This window comes from Triticum dicoccoides, chromosome 4B, assembly GCF_002162155.2.
Source record: "Triticum dicoccoides isolate Atlit2015 ecotype Zavitan chromosome 4B, WEW_v2.0, whole genome shotgun sequence".
NCBI lineage: Eukaryota > Viridiplantae > Streptophyta > Magnoliopsida > Poales > Poaceae > Triticum > Triticum dicoccoides.
Window position 1 is genome coordinate 482,648,449 of NC_041387.1, and position 15,740 is coordinate 482,664,188.

Below are 15,740 nucleotides of genomic sequence, written 5' to 3' on the forward strand. Positions count from 1 at the left end.
CGAGCCGCCCAAGGTGATTTTCTTCTTTGCCAATCTCGATCGTGGTTTTTCATCTAAGTATGTGGTGATTAATAATGCAAAATTTTATTACCTTCGATGCCATGCTATACATAGTGGTTTAAATAACTTGTGTTTCTTATACTGAAAAGTAATTCAGAATTTGTTTCTGTTTCAATTAGAACCCTGATGCAGACAAGGATTGTGTGGTTGTACATGTCACTCGCTATGAGGCGAATGACCTGAATATATGCACTGGGGAAACAGAGTTCTTAGGTTGTTGGATCCTGGAAGCCATTTGCGGTTATACCAATGAAGAGTTGTATTCCAGCCTCACTGTTGTTAGGCGTGTTGTCCAGGGTGTACTGAAGCACAAGAAGTTCAAAGCTACTCCTTTGTTTGTGAGGCATACTATTCTTGTCAAGCTTACGTAGGAAGATGACGTGGCATGCCTCCACAAACAAGTTTATCAGGGGCATGGCCACAAGGTTGTCTTCATGAAGGTTCACAGGATTGAGCTGCTGCGGGACGTCCTCGATGATGTTCATGGCAAGGTCCATCTTGTGTCCAACCCAAATTAGATCGAGGCATGAAATAGTTGCCCCAGCTAGTGTTTAATAGTAGTTTGGATTGTGTCTAATTATACGAACCTTGCCTATTATCGACCCCTCTAGGGCTAGTACTCTGTTTGAATCTGTCTATGGAAACTGCTACTACTTTTGTGTGCCCATGAATCATGTGAGAACCATCATAATTGTTGCCGAAACAGATGCGTCCTCACTAGTTTTTTCATGAATATGGCATGGTAAGACATAAGTTGTCATGGTTTATCATACGAGCAGTGTGTGTTTTGATGAAATAGAGCACTCGTTCGAGAACTGTGCACCGACGTATACATAAGTACTTGTAAACACTGTTGGTGCTACCCCACTTGTAAGCAGTTGTGCAAAACACGGCACATTAGCTCTGCTTGCTTCAACACTAGGCTATCGACCAGCTAACAATCAACAATCTGATGTCTGACATATAAGCAACTATGTATCTTGTTACAGTGGTTCATGCAGTTAATTGAGGCCACAATGTAATAAATTGCAAACGTTCACACGCTAGTCCAGCGCTCATGTGGAATACTCACATTAAACTCGTCTTCATAAAAAACTTGAAAAGCATAAGTTAAGGAATTTTATACATCTCAATGATTCATAGAACATAACAAACATATACTGGTTCACAGCAAAAGACAAAGTTGTGAGAAGGTTGACAAATCAAGAACAAACAAGCAAGGCTTCTCTGAGCAAAGGGCCTCCCGACAGGCTTAAATTTCCTGGAGTTCACTCTGGTTTTTTCTTGTTGCCACCATCCAGGGTTAGGTTCTCTCATTCCAGTATAACCAATTATAATCATGGTCTCAGCTGGAATGCTGAACTGAACCATGTAGTTTACTGACCAGTTGAAATGCTTGTGCATTCCACTAAATTTAAGCACCGTTATTTGCAGAAATAAGCAGACCACAATGCCTCTTGTCCGCACACTGTCCAAAAAACCACCGTGCAGTCGTGCCAGCTAGTCCTCGGTCCGTGGAAGAACTAGCAAAAAGTGCATTCCGGACTAGGATGCAGTTGTTTCTGCTCGTCCCTGCACTGCAATCAGGAAGTAAAACGTATGAATCAGCTTCTTTTAGATTGCGTTGGTCATTCTACCATAGTTACTACCAATGTAGGAATACCTTGAAGACTGGAGGTTAGACGACGGCAATGAGGGATAGCCATCTCATTTTGCGCAGTTGTACTAAAACTGAGGTGTGTGCTTTTGATTGCGCGGATAGAAATGATACGGAGACAGACATCCCGAAACGATATGGATACAGACATCCCTGTTTGCGCAAATACGAAATATGGTTATTTAAACAGTGACAGATATTTGCAGTGGCGTATGATTAACAGCAACATCTATTGTGTTATAATTGGCACTAGTGAAAGGATCGATATAGTTGACTAGAGGGGGGGGGGGTGAATATGCAACTAACAATTTTTAAGCTTTTCTTTACCAATTTCAACTTTGCAACAAAATAGGTTGTCTAGATATGCAACTATGTGAGCAACCTATATGATGCAAAAACAACTAGCACATATGCAAGCTAGGGATACAACACAAGTAGGCTTGCAAAAGTAAAGGGATGAAATAACCAAGAGTGGAGCCGGTGGAGATGAGGATGTGTTACCGAAGTTCCTTCCTTTTAAAGGAAAGTACGTCTCCGTTAGAGCGGTGTGGAGCCACAATGCTCCCCAAGAAGCCACTAGGGCCACCGTATTCTCCTCACGCCCTCACACAATGCGAGATGCCGTGATTCCACTATTGGTGCCCTTGAAGGCGGTGACCGAACCTTTACAAACAAGGTTGGGGCAATCTCCACAACTTAATTGGAGGCTCCCAATGACACCATGAAGCTTCACCACAATGGACTATGGCTCCGAGGTGACCTCAGCCGTCTAGGGTGCTCAAACACCCAAGAGTAACAAGATCCGCTAGGTATTAGTGGGGGGAATCAAATTTCTCTTGGTGGAAGTGTAGATCAGGGCCTTCTCAACCAATCCCGAGCAAATTAACAAGTTTGATTGGCTAGGGAGAGAGATCGGGCGAAAATGGAGCTTGGAGCAACAATGGAGCTTTTGGGGGAAGAGGTAAGTCAACTTTGGGGAAGAAGACACCTTTATATAGTGGGGGAAACAATCCAACCGTTACCCACCCAAGCAGCCACGCACAGAGTGGTACTACCGCTTGGGCAGGGCGGTACTACCGCTGAACAAGCGGTACTACCGTCCCTCCTAGGTGGTACTGCCGTGCTTACGAGGGTTGCAGGGTCCTGGACCTAGAGCGGTACTACCGCGATAGTAAGGGCGATACTACCGCTTGGAGCGGTACTACCGCCACTACTGCCGCTACTAGTACTGTAAAACCCGACACAAAAAACAGCGGTCTTGAGTCGAGGCGGTAGTAGCCCGGAACCACTGCGGTACTACGGCCGAAGCCAACAAGCGGTACTACCGCTCGAGGAGCGGTACTACCGCTTGGCATGCTTCGCCGGTATTACCGCTGGGACAAGACAAGGCAGGTAAGGAGAGGAGAGAAAGCTCCAAGGAAGCGGAAAGGCACATCTGGTGTGATAAGGATGTGTACGTGTTGATTCCACCCTAGCCTTACCAAAGCGGATCCCCTCTTGATAGTACGGTGACTCCTACGAAACTAGTCCACCAACAGAGAAACGAAGGAGCTACACCATCTTGAATAAAACACCAGAGGGGAGGAAATCGTATCGTGCCAAAGAATGAATCTCTGAAAAACTCAACGCACACGATTAGTCTGCAAAAGCATTGCCATCAATCACCAAAACACCTTGGGGATAAATATGCCTTTAAAATCTTCCCCTTTTTGGCGGATTGATGACAATACGGGATTTGCACGGGAAGAAAGCGCAAAACCCCACAACTCACAAATGTAGATGAGCTCCCCCTAGATGTGTGCTTATCTAGAAAGGTGCTTTGGACTGCACGGCACACATACTAGGATTAGCGCTCCCCCTACATTTTGGAGACCAACAACCTAAGCAAGATATATGAGAGCAAAGAGTATATAACAAGATAAGCATGCAACTCATAAGCTATGTAGACATAGATAAAGATAATCTAGAGATAAGGTAACATATGTCTCACACCATATATCTGGAACTTAGGTCTCACTGACACAAAACCAAACAAAGCAAACAGCGAGAAGGCACACCACAAAGAATACACACTCGCGAAACAGACATAGACGACACAAATCCCTAAACTCTCTCCCCCTTTGGCATCAAGACACCAAAAAGAGAGGGAGTGTTGCTACAGCTCCAGGTGATAGCAAGGACGCGAACATCAGATCTCAGCGTGATCGTCTTCTCCACCGTCATTGGTCGGGAACTGCTCAGCATCAGAATCTGTCCACGGGCAATGCTGCTGAACCCAGTCCTCCTCCTTAGTAAGCTGGTCCTCAGATCCACTGAGAACGATAGCACCCATCTGACGCATGAGCTCCTTGTGACGACCCCTGGCCTTCTTCTCAGCAACATGAGTCATGTACTGGCCGTGAGACTCCATGCAGAACAGCTTCTTTACCTTGAGATTGAGCTTCTTTGCCCAAGAGGGCTCAGCCCCAGAAGGATCATAGTCATCATCATCCTCAGCCTCAGCCTCCTCCTCAGTCTCCACAGCGGCAGCAGATGATGCACCCCCAGACTTACGGACCTAAGTGCCCCAGTTTTCCTTCTTCCTCAGACGCTTGACCTCATGAGACACCAAATCTCCAGTCTCTAGCATAACCTTGGGATAGACACGATCCCAGGCCTTCTCAATAAGCAGCATGATGAAAGGACCATAGATTGGGCACTTACGCTCAGAAATGGCGGAGAGGAGCTCAGACCACATAACATGAGAGATGTCCAGGGACTTGCCAGTGTTTTCTTCCTTCTCATGCTGACAGAAGAGAAGCATGTCCACGAGATAAGAGTGAACCATATCCAGATTCCCTATGCGAGGGAACAGAGTCTCATGGAAGACACGGTGAAGAATATCCAAAAAGGCAGGCAACTCATAAGTTTCCTTCTTAGTCTCAGGGTTGATCTTCAGCGTGCAATAGGTCCAGAGAGCCTGCTTGTGAGTGGAGGTAGTGTTGTGGTGAGGGCGAAAGCCGACAGGAGACGCAAGCCCGTGATCTTCCACCCCAAGCAACTCCATGAACGCCTTCCACTTGACAGAAAGCAACTTGCCATTGTTCATCCAAGTCAGTTTCCTATCCTCATCAGTCCCGAGATGAACCGTGGCATAGAAATGGGCCACAGTATCAGGATCAAAGTCTTTGTTGAATTGCATGATACCGAGAATGTTCAGTTGAGAGAACATTTGAAGAGCTTCACCAAAGTACTCAGGATCCTTCTCCATATAGTCGGTGTTAATGGAGCGCACATTGACATAGAGGTTCTTCTTGGCCTTGAGCACATCAAAGAAAATGGAAAACTGAAACCTATTACAGAACGGACGATTGACCAAAGTGGGATCTTGGTCTGCCTCATAGGGGTTGTGGCGACGCCTTGCCCAGAACTCCTTGGCTTGCATCTCCGGCACGGTTTTGCCAGATTGCTTCGGCTTGACAGCAGACTTCTTCTTGAGTTGAGGTGGAGGTGGAGCACTTGAGGAACCTCCTGCAGGCTCAGTACTGCGGTAATGCTTCGACGTGGCACGACCGGGGTTGACACGGTGAGCCTGATGCTCAGGATGCTCATCACCTGGAACCACACACAAGAACACACAGAACAACCAAAAAGAAGGAGCATAAGCCACAAAACACAACAAAAAGATCACTGAATGGTAAGAGTACTGTGGAACTGGGTAGCAAGCGGTAGTACCGTGACCTGTAAGCGGCAGTACCGCTCCAAGCGGTAGTACCGCTCCAGGGGAGCGGTAGTACCGCTCGAGACGGGGAAACAGCAGTTTCCACTGTCGTGGTCAGATCCGGCACTACCGTCCTACCAAATTCAAAAATACTTCTACCAACCACTAATCCAAACTGCCTAGATGCCTTCTCCATCCTACTCAAGCGTAGATTTGGCCAAAAATCTAGAGATGCAACCACTATTGCCCCTAAGATGCTAGATTGGAAATCTAGACACGAAGAGAGAGGGAACGGGGGCAATACCGGCATCCATGGCAAGAGGACGAGGTGGGGATCGATTCCACCGAATGGAATGGAGAGGGACGCCCCGGAGAAGGAGATCTTCTGGAGCCCTTCCGCGGCGACCGGTTGCTGGAGAGATGAGACGGAGCAAGGGGGCGAGCTAATGGGTATGGGGGAGAAGAAAACTCCCCCTGCCCCCGATATAACCCCCTGTCCCGCCATCGCAGCGGTAGTACCACGCTGGTGTGTGGTAGTACCGCTTATAAGTGGTAGTACCGCACACCACCAGCGGTAGTACCGCCCAGCAACCAACAAGCCTCTAAACAGACGGCTAAAGCTCAAAAAGGAAATGAAAAACAAAAGGCACGAAGAAAGGAAAGACCAACAGGAGAAAACACACTAACAAGAGGCCAAAACACACCTCTTCAAAAGAGGGCGGTGGCCGAGGCCACCTATGTTTGAGCCAAGAGGTATGGCGTCGCGAAGATTTTAATCTTGGACCCATGACCAAAACTTGTCCTTGAAGCACAAGTACTATAAAAAATGGTTAATGTGAAAGACTAGATCAATTTATGCATAATGGGGGAAGGGAGAGTTCATTGAGAGAACAACACTCCCCCTATGTCCATGCCTACACCTAAACTAGACAACAAATTGAGTGTGGTGGGGTGTGGAAGGGTTCAAGTCACATTGCTCGAATCAATGATATTTAGCTCATGCCTTAACTCGCGAAATCTTGCTTCATCCAAGGGCTTCGTGAAAATATCTGCAAGGTTATCATGAGTGTTGACATACTTGAGCTCGATCCCCCCTTGCCTAATGTGATCCCGATGAAGTGATACCGAATCTCAATATGCTTCGTCTTGAAATGTTGCACCGGGTTGAGAGAAATCTTGATAGCACTTTCATTGTCACACCAAAGAGGCACTTTGTCACAAATGACACCATATTCCTTTAAAGTTTGCCTCATCCATAAGAGTTGTGCACAACAACTACCGGCCGCCACATATTCCGCTTCGGTGGACGAGAGAGACACACAACTTTGCTTCTTGGAAGACCAACTTACCAAAGAGCAACCAAGGAATTTGCACCCTCCGGAAGTGGACTTCCTATCCACCTTGTCTCCCTCCCAATCGGAATCCGTAAATCCTTCGAGCTTGAAGTTTGCTCCTCTTGGGTACCATAGGCCAAAGTTTGGGGTATGAGCCAAATATTGAAAGATTCGCTTGACCGCCACATAGTGGCTTTCCTTTGGTGCGGCTTGAAACCGTGCACACATTCCCACACTCAACATGATATCCGGTCTAGATGCACAAAGGTAAAGCAAGGATCCAATCATAGAGCGATATACCTTTTGATCCACTGCTTTACCATTGGGATCAATGTCAAGTTGGCACTTGGTAGGCATTGGAGTAGAAGCCGACTTGACATCACTTAGCTTGAATCTCTTAAGCATGTCTTGAGTGTATTTGGCTTGGTTGATGAAGGTACCTTCTCTTCTTTGTTTGATATCAAAACCAAGGAAGAAATTCAACTCTCCCATCAAAGACATCTTGAACTTAGAGGTCATGAGAGCGGCAAATTCTTCATTGAAAGCTTTGTTAGGGGAACCAAAGATAATGTCATCAACATATAGTTGGCACACAAACAACTCCCCTTTGACCTTCTTAGTAAAAAGAGTGGGATCGATTTGCCCCACTTCAAATCCACGATCTTGTAACAACTCGGTAAGGTGGTCATACCATGCACGTGGGGCTTGTTTAAGGCCATAGAGTGCCTTATCGAGTTGATACACATGATCCGGGAAGTAAGGATCCTCGAACCCGGGGGGTTGCTTGACATAAACCAACTCACTAATAGGACCACTAAGAAAAGCACTTTTCACATCCATTTGTTGTAACTTAAAGTTATGATGGGAAGCATAAGCAATCAACAAACGAATGGATTCAAGGCGAGCAACGGGAGCAAAGGTTTCACCTAGTCGATACCCTCAACTTGGGAGTAGCCTTGTGCCATCAATCTTGCCTTGTTGCGAATGATGTTCCCATGAGCGTCTTGCTTGTTATTGAAAATCCACTTGGTTCCAATGACGTTATGGTTCCCCGACGGCCGTGGCACCAATCTCCACACCTTGTTGTACTCGAAGTTGTTGAGTTCTTCATGCATGGCATTGAGCCAATCCGAATCTTCGAGCGCCTCAAAGACCTTTTGGGGTTCAACACAAGAGACAAATGCGTGATGTTCACAATAGTTTGCTAATTGTCTACGAGTGCTTACCCCCTTTCTTAGGCTTCCAACCACATTCTCCATGAGATGGCCTTTGGTGGTGAGCTTGGAAGCAATTTTCACGGCACGGCGCTCTAATTCCTCCTCGGATGTTGAAGGAGGAGGATCAACTTTATTGTCTTGAGCGCCGTCTTGAGCTTGTTCGAGATCTTGAGCTTGCTCTTGATCGTGAACTTGCTCGAGGGGGAGAACTTGACCTTGGGCATCATTTGGTGGTTCACCAGCATCTTGAGGTTGATCTTGTCCTTGGTCTTGTTCATGAGGTTGAGGGCCTTCACTTTGTTCTTTGGAAGTGTGTGGGTCTTGGGGAGGTGATGGCTCCACTAGAGTGGAGCATTGTCCTTCTCCTTCGGCTACAAGGGATTCCTCAATGGGTAGAATATAACCAATACCCATTCTTCTTATGGCTTGGGGAGGAATTTCATCACCTACAACACAAGTACCACTTTGCTCCACTTGTGAGCCTTTATTTTCATCAAACTCCATGTTACACGTCTCCTCAATGAGTCCGGTGGACTTGTTGAGGACACGGTAAGCATGAGAGTTTGTAGCATAACAAACAAAAAAATGCCCTCATAAGCTCTAGCCTCAAATTTAGACAAACGAACACCTTTCTTGAGAATGAAACACTTACACCCGAACACCCGAAAGTACTTGAGATTGGGCTTGTTACCGGTGAGAATTTCATAAGGAGTCTTGTTCAACCCTTTGCCGAGATAGAGTCGATTTGATGCATGACACGCGGTGTTGATGGCTTCAGCCCAAAAGTTGTATGGAGACTTGAACTCCGCCATCATGGTCCTTGCCGCATCCATCAACGTCCGGTTCTTCCTCTCCGCAACACCATTTTGTTGAGGGGTGTATGGAGCGGAATATTGATGCTTGATCCCCTCATCACTAAGGAACTCATCCAAGGTGTAGTTCTTGAACTCGGTGCCGTTGTTACTTCTTATTGTCAAGATCTTTGCATCATGTTGTCGTTGAGCTTCATTTGCAAAGTCGATGACGGTTTGTTGAGTTTCACTCTTCCTCTTGAAGAAAAATACCCACGTGTATCTTGAATAATCATCCACAATCACCAAGCAATACTTTCTTCCCCCAAGACTATCAAAGGATGGAGGCCCAAAGAGGTCCATGTGAAGGAGCTCCAAGGGTCTCTTTGAATAGATGATAGTCGTGGGAGGGTGAGCTGTCTCATGAAGCTTTCCTTCGATACAAGCACTGCAAGCACGATCTTTGGCAAAACTAACATTTGTTAGTCCACGGACATGGTCCCCCTTGAGAAGACTTTGCAAAGATCTCATATTGACATGGGCTAAATGCCGATGCCAAAGCCATCCCACATTAACTTTAGCCATTAGGCATGTCGCGGTCTTAGTGGGTCGCTCCGAAAAGTTAATCACATAGAGAACGTTCTCGACATGCCCAACAAAGGCTACTTTAAGAGTCTTCCTCCACAAGAGGGCCACGGTATCAACATCAAAGAAGGTGGCAAAGCCCATGAGTGCAAGTTGACGAGCGGGAAGTAAATTGTATGCAAGGGACTCAATAAGCATGACTTTCTCGATCGTTAGATCATGAGAAATGACAACCTTGCCAAGACCCAATACCTTAGAATGTGAGGCATCACCCCACTCGACATTGGTGGGCATAGATGGGATCTTTTGCATGTCCACCACCAAGTCCTTGCTCCCGGTCATATGATTTATTGCTCCACCATCGAGCAACCATGATCCCCCACCGGAAGCAAACACCTACAAGAGATCAATGCTTGGTTTTAGGTACCCATTTAGTAATGGGTCCTTTGATGTTAGTAACAAGGGTCTTAGGAACCCAAATAGACCATTCAATGTACTCATAAGAAGAACCAACAAATTTAGCATAAACATGCCCATCACTAGCACGGCACAACACATAAGAAGGGTTAAAGTCGCCGGCTTTGTTGGGAAAGATGGCTTTGCCCTTTTTGGCATCACCACTCTTCGCATTGTTCTTCTTCTCCTTAGGAGCACCCTCTCCCTCCTTCACAAAAGTTTGCTTAAATGGGGGAGGTCGTTTGGTCTTGTCATTCTTCTTCTCGTTCTTCTTCTTGTTCTTGGACTTGGGTGAGAACCCAACTCCCTCCTTGGCCACAACTTCCTTTTGATTGATCAAAAGGTCATTTAGGTTCTTCTCACCTTGTATGCATGACACAAGGCCTTTCTCGAGTTGTTCCTTCAACTTGGCATTCTCCTCCACAAGATGCACATGCTCACAACACGGCTTAGTAGCATTTGCATTATCAATTAAGACCATGTGAGGAAATGTGGCCTTTTCCATGGTTATCTTAACTTGGAGTTGAGCATGAGACTTCTTGAGGTTTGCATGAGCACCTTTCAAGACCTTGTGGGCCTTGTCAAGTACATCAAACTCCTCCTTGAGTCTAGCATGATCAACCTCAAGTTTAGCCTTCTCGGAAGTTAGCACACGAGACACAACAAGAGCATGATCAAGATCTTTCTTTAATTTGGCATGGTCATCGTTTTGTGACTCCTCAAGAGCCAAACGATGCCCAGGCTCTTCCTCAAGAGCATTAGAGAGATCCGATATCTCATCGGCATAGTCACGACTATGACCTTCCATCTTAGAGATGGTTTCTTCGTGAGCCTCGATCATGTCATTGGCTTCACCAAGTTGTTCCAAGAGAGCAACAAAGTGCTTCTTGGATTTGCCCTTGAGCTTACTCATAAAGGACTCAAATTAATTTACTTCCTCATTAGACCCCTCACTATCATCAATGCTATTCGTCAACGAGGGATTAGGAATGATGGTGGTTTTGATGTTGGGGGTTACCTTGTTGGTGGCTTTAGCCATGAGGCACTTGGCGATGATGTTCTCGTTGGGTGAATCAAAGAGAGACATCCAGGGTCTTGTGGCAATGGCAACGGATGCCATGGCCATTGCTTCACTATCTTCATCATCATCGTCATCCTCACGGTATTCCTCTTGAACCACCAACCCTCGAGTTGGAGTCTTCTTGGTGAAGTTGTTCTTGTTGGGGAAAGACTTGGCTTTGTCTTTCCGGATGAGCTTGCCACCATTGTTCTCCCGCTTCTCGTAAGGACAATCCGCAACGAAATGGCTCACATTGCCACAATTGTAACAAGTTCTAACTCGTTGCTTGCCCTTGAAGCCACTTGAGTTGTTCTTGTTGAAGTTGGGTCTTGAGTTCTTCTTGCTCCAAAATTGCCTTGAAGCAAGAGCCATGTGCTCGTGATAATCATATTTTGTATCTTCGGGATTGCTCTCCTCAACTTCCTCTTCTTCCTCTTCTTCCACAATAACCTTGGCCTTCAAGGCAAGGTTGGGCTTCTTTGCCCTTTGAGACTGGAGCACCGCGTTATCGGCGGTCTTGTCCAAGATGCTCATGGCACCGAACTCATCCAACACTTCACTTGAGGTCATGGAGTGGAAGTCCGGTCTTTGGCGAATGACGGAGGACATGGCCTTGTTGTAGGGCATCATGGCCTTGAGGAACTTGCGTTTGATCCAATTGTCATCTGTGTCCTTGGTCCCATGATCTCGGAGTGAGACCGCAAGCTTGGTTACTCTCCGAAAGAGCTCACGAGGTTCTTCATCTTCCTTCATAGCAAACTCATCGGCTTCATCTTGCACCACTTCAGAATTGGAGCATTGAATGCTCGTGCTCCCCCGATAGAGTGACACAACACAATGCCACGTGTCTTTGGCCACAGCGCAGCTGTCGAAGATGAGGGAGATCTTCGGGGAGAATTGATTCTTGGATGATGAAGAGAGCATTCTCATTGAATTGATTATCCACGACCTCTCTAGGGGTGAAGTTTCTTGGGTCATGTGGATAGAAACCTTCTTCAATAATTCTCCAAAGATTAGTATTAACATGCTTTAAATGACGCTTGAAGTGATACACCCAAGAATCAAAATCCTCATTTTTCTCAATCTTAGGAGGAGGACCGGCATGATTTAAATGAGTAGAGGGAATCGGTCCACCATAAGTTGGAGGTTCCACATGGGCATAGATACCGGTGCCATTTCTACCACTAGTAGAAGGACCCTTTTCACTGTTAGCTTCCCCCTTGTCGGAGGTAGCATCCGTCACCTTGTTAGTGGGATCACCCACTTTCATCGGCGAGGTAGACAGTAAAAGTCCTTCTAGGAATTTAGTAAACATGCTTTCAACCTCGGTCGTCATGGAGTTTTTCAATGTGTCTAAAGCCACATTGAATTCCTCACGAGAGACCGAGGTTCCCCCATCGGCCGTAGACGAGATAGGATTCACACCGAAGTGCTCCTCCACACCGTCTGTGGTGTCAACCATACTCTTCGGACGACAAAGTCCGTAATACAGAGATGACGCTCTGATACCAGTTGAAAGGATCGATATAGTTGACTAGGGGGGGGGGGTGAATAGGCAACTAACAATTTTTAAGCTTTTCTTTACCAATTTAAACTTTGCAACAAAATAGGTTGTCTAGATATGCAACTATGTGAGCAACCTATATGATGCAAAAACAACTAGCACATAAGCAAGCATGGGATACAACACAAGTAGGCTTGCAAAAGTAAAGGGACGAAATAACCAAGAGTGGAGCCGGTGGAGACGAGGATGTGTTACCAAAGTTCCTTCCTTTTAAAGGGAAGTACGTCTCTGTTAGAGCGATGTGGAGGCACAATGCTCCCCAAGAAGCCACTAGGGCCACAGTATTCTCCTCACGCCGTCATACAATGCGAGATGCTGTGATTCCACTATTGGTGCCCTTGAAGGCGGCGACTGAACCTTTACAAACAAGGTTGGGGCAATCTCCACAACTTAATTGGAGGCTCCCAATGACACCACGAAGCTTCACCACAATGGACTATGGCTCCGAGGTGACCTCAACCGTCTAGGGTGCTCAAACACCCAAGAGTAACAAGATCCGCTAGGGATTAGTGGGGGGAATCAAATTTCTCTTGGTGGAAGTGTAGATCGGGGCCTTCTCAACTAATCCCGAGCAAATCAACAAGTTTGATTGGCTAGGGAGAGAGATCGGGTGAAAATGGAGCTTGGAGCAACAATGGAGATTTTGGGGGAAGAGGTAAGTCAACTTTGGGGAAGAAGACACCTTTGTATAGTGGGGGAAACAATCCAACCGTTACCCACCCAAGCAGCCACGCATAGAGCGGTACTACCGCTTGGGCAGGGCGGTACTACCGCTGAACAAGCGGTACTACCGTCCCTCCTAGGCGGTACTGCCGCGCTTACGAGGGTTGCAATGTCCTGGACCCAGAGCGGTACTACCGCGGTAGTAAGGGCGGTACTACCGCTTGGAGCGGTACTACCACCACTACTGCCGCTACTAGTACCGTAAAACCCGACACGAAAAACAACGGTCTCGAGTCGAGGCGGTAGTAGCCCGGAACCACTGCGGTACTACGGCCGAAGCCAACAAGTGGTACTACCGCTCGGGGAGCGGTACTACCGCTTGACGTGCTTCGGCGGTACTACCGCTGAGGACCGCGGTACTACTGCTGGGACAGGACAAGGCATGTAAGGAGAGGAGAGAAAGCTCCAAGGAAGCGGAAAGGCACATCGGGTGTGATAAGGATGTGTACGTGTTGATTCCACCGTAGCCTTACCAAAGCGGATCCCCTCTTGATAGTACGGTGACTCCTACGAAACTAGTCCACCAACAGAGAAACGAAGGAGCTACACCCTCTTGAATAAAACACTGGAGGGGAGGAAACCGTCTCGTGCCAAAGAATGAATCTCTGAAAAACTCAACGCACACGATTAGTCCGCAAAAGCATTGTCATCAATCACCAAAACACCTTGGGGATAAATATGCCTTCACAACTAGATTGACAGTATGAAGAGTCCTTAAGTAAGTAGCATCACATCACATCAACAATGCCACTAGATTAACATGCAGAACAATAGCATTAGTATTACTGTCATGAGAGTAGCACATGGTCAGTAAATGTGCAATCAAATTTGTGGAGTTCCACTAGGATGAAGTAATGTTAGCGGTGTGAGAGTTAAGTGTAACTGCAAAAACACAATTCACGGGAAATAAAGCAAGACGGAAGCACTTCATAAAATGGTGGTGGCATTGCTTCAATTTATCGACGGCACTAGACCATTACTTATAGTGACATTAGGTGGCATTGCTTAATGCTTCATGTGATTTTACATTAATTGTAGCGATATGGGCGTAGGGAAAGTAGGGGCATAAAGTGGTGAGGCAGATGTGGCTGTTGAGAGCGGCAAACACTCAGGCAGCATGTCTGCATTTGTCCCATTTTTTATCTCCTCGGCGACATTTTCCTATGTGAGCACAGGAAATCTAGACCTGCTCATTCTCATTTGCGTTGTCCCCCAACACCCGCCACTTTCTTTCCTTTTTCAACCAAGAGATAGGTCCACTTCCCCCCACCCTTCGCCACCCACCATGCTTTCTTCATCTTTTCAACCAAGAGACCGGTTGGGTAGCCAGTATCTACTACTTTCCCTCGTTTCCTCTTAGAACCAAGTCCTAGATTCATGCTACAGCTTTCCCACTTTCTTCCCTGTTTGAACCAACTCTTAGAGTCGACTGTATGAACTAGCTTTACCTCTAATAATAGTAAAAGTCTAGGTGGCTTTTGGAATAGCGGACGGAAGTAGAAAAAGATCCACACGAAGGGAGCTGGGGCAGTAGAGCAAGGCAGGTTTCAAAGGAATATATACATGAGGGTCGTTGGCATGTGGCAAAGACGGCGTCGGGAGGCCGCATCTTGGCCACAATACCGCAGGGAGGAAGAAGGGGTCGGAGGCACTCCCGAGCAGGCGCTCTCTCGGAGAGAACGGCACGGCCGTCGATCAGGATGCGCGGGTAGCCATTGGTCTCCTCCCTCGTCGCCGACGACAGCGTGAACGATGCACCTACACCCCTGCCCCCGGTCGAGGTTGTCCGGCTGGATTTGTGACCAGCCATGAGCTGCGAGAGAGTGTGGCCACCTATTTCTTGCTTAGATCTGGAGAGCATGAGAGAGTGAATGAGAGGAACCCTAGTAAAGCAAGCGCTAAGGCTCCTGCTTATATATATAGTGGAGTGATTTTGTTGTACCAGCTTCAAAAAAATGCGCTCCTACATGTACCAGTGAGTGGGTGTGAGAGAACTAGTGCGTGCGTGCACCGCTTCTCTTCGTGAGAGTACAATATTCTATGCCCAAAGAACGTTCACCGCAAGAGTAATAGTATAAGTGTGTGACGTGTGAGCTAAAATAAAATGTGCGCGACGTCTTTTGTTTTTTAGAAGTTCTGAGGGTAGGGTGTGAAGAGCACATATGTGTGTGACGTCTACCTGCAGATAGACGGTGGGTGCGACGTGCGAGTCTACGGGAGGACTCAGGAGAGTCATGACTCATGAGGGTGCGTGTGCGTGAGAGGGAGGGGGGCACGTATCAATGCAATGCATGTGTCCGTAAATCATTATCCGACAAACATTTGCCACACGCCTTTTCCTGACGAACGCCGTAAGAACCATTAGATCGGCATCCGATAGTGTCAGTTTTGCGATGTCATTTAACAGAACAGACACTCCTCCTACACACAAATCTTCCACGTGAGTGTTAGCAACTGTCGTATGCCGCCTCCATTCCGAAATGCAGTGCATATAGCTTTATTGAAAATTCAAACCTCGCAAACTTTTACCGAGTTTTCGTGTACCAAATTTCACATGTAGAATACCCTGTATATATCATTTCATTCATCTTCG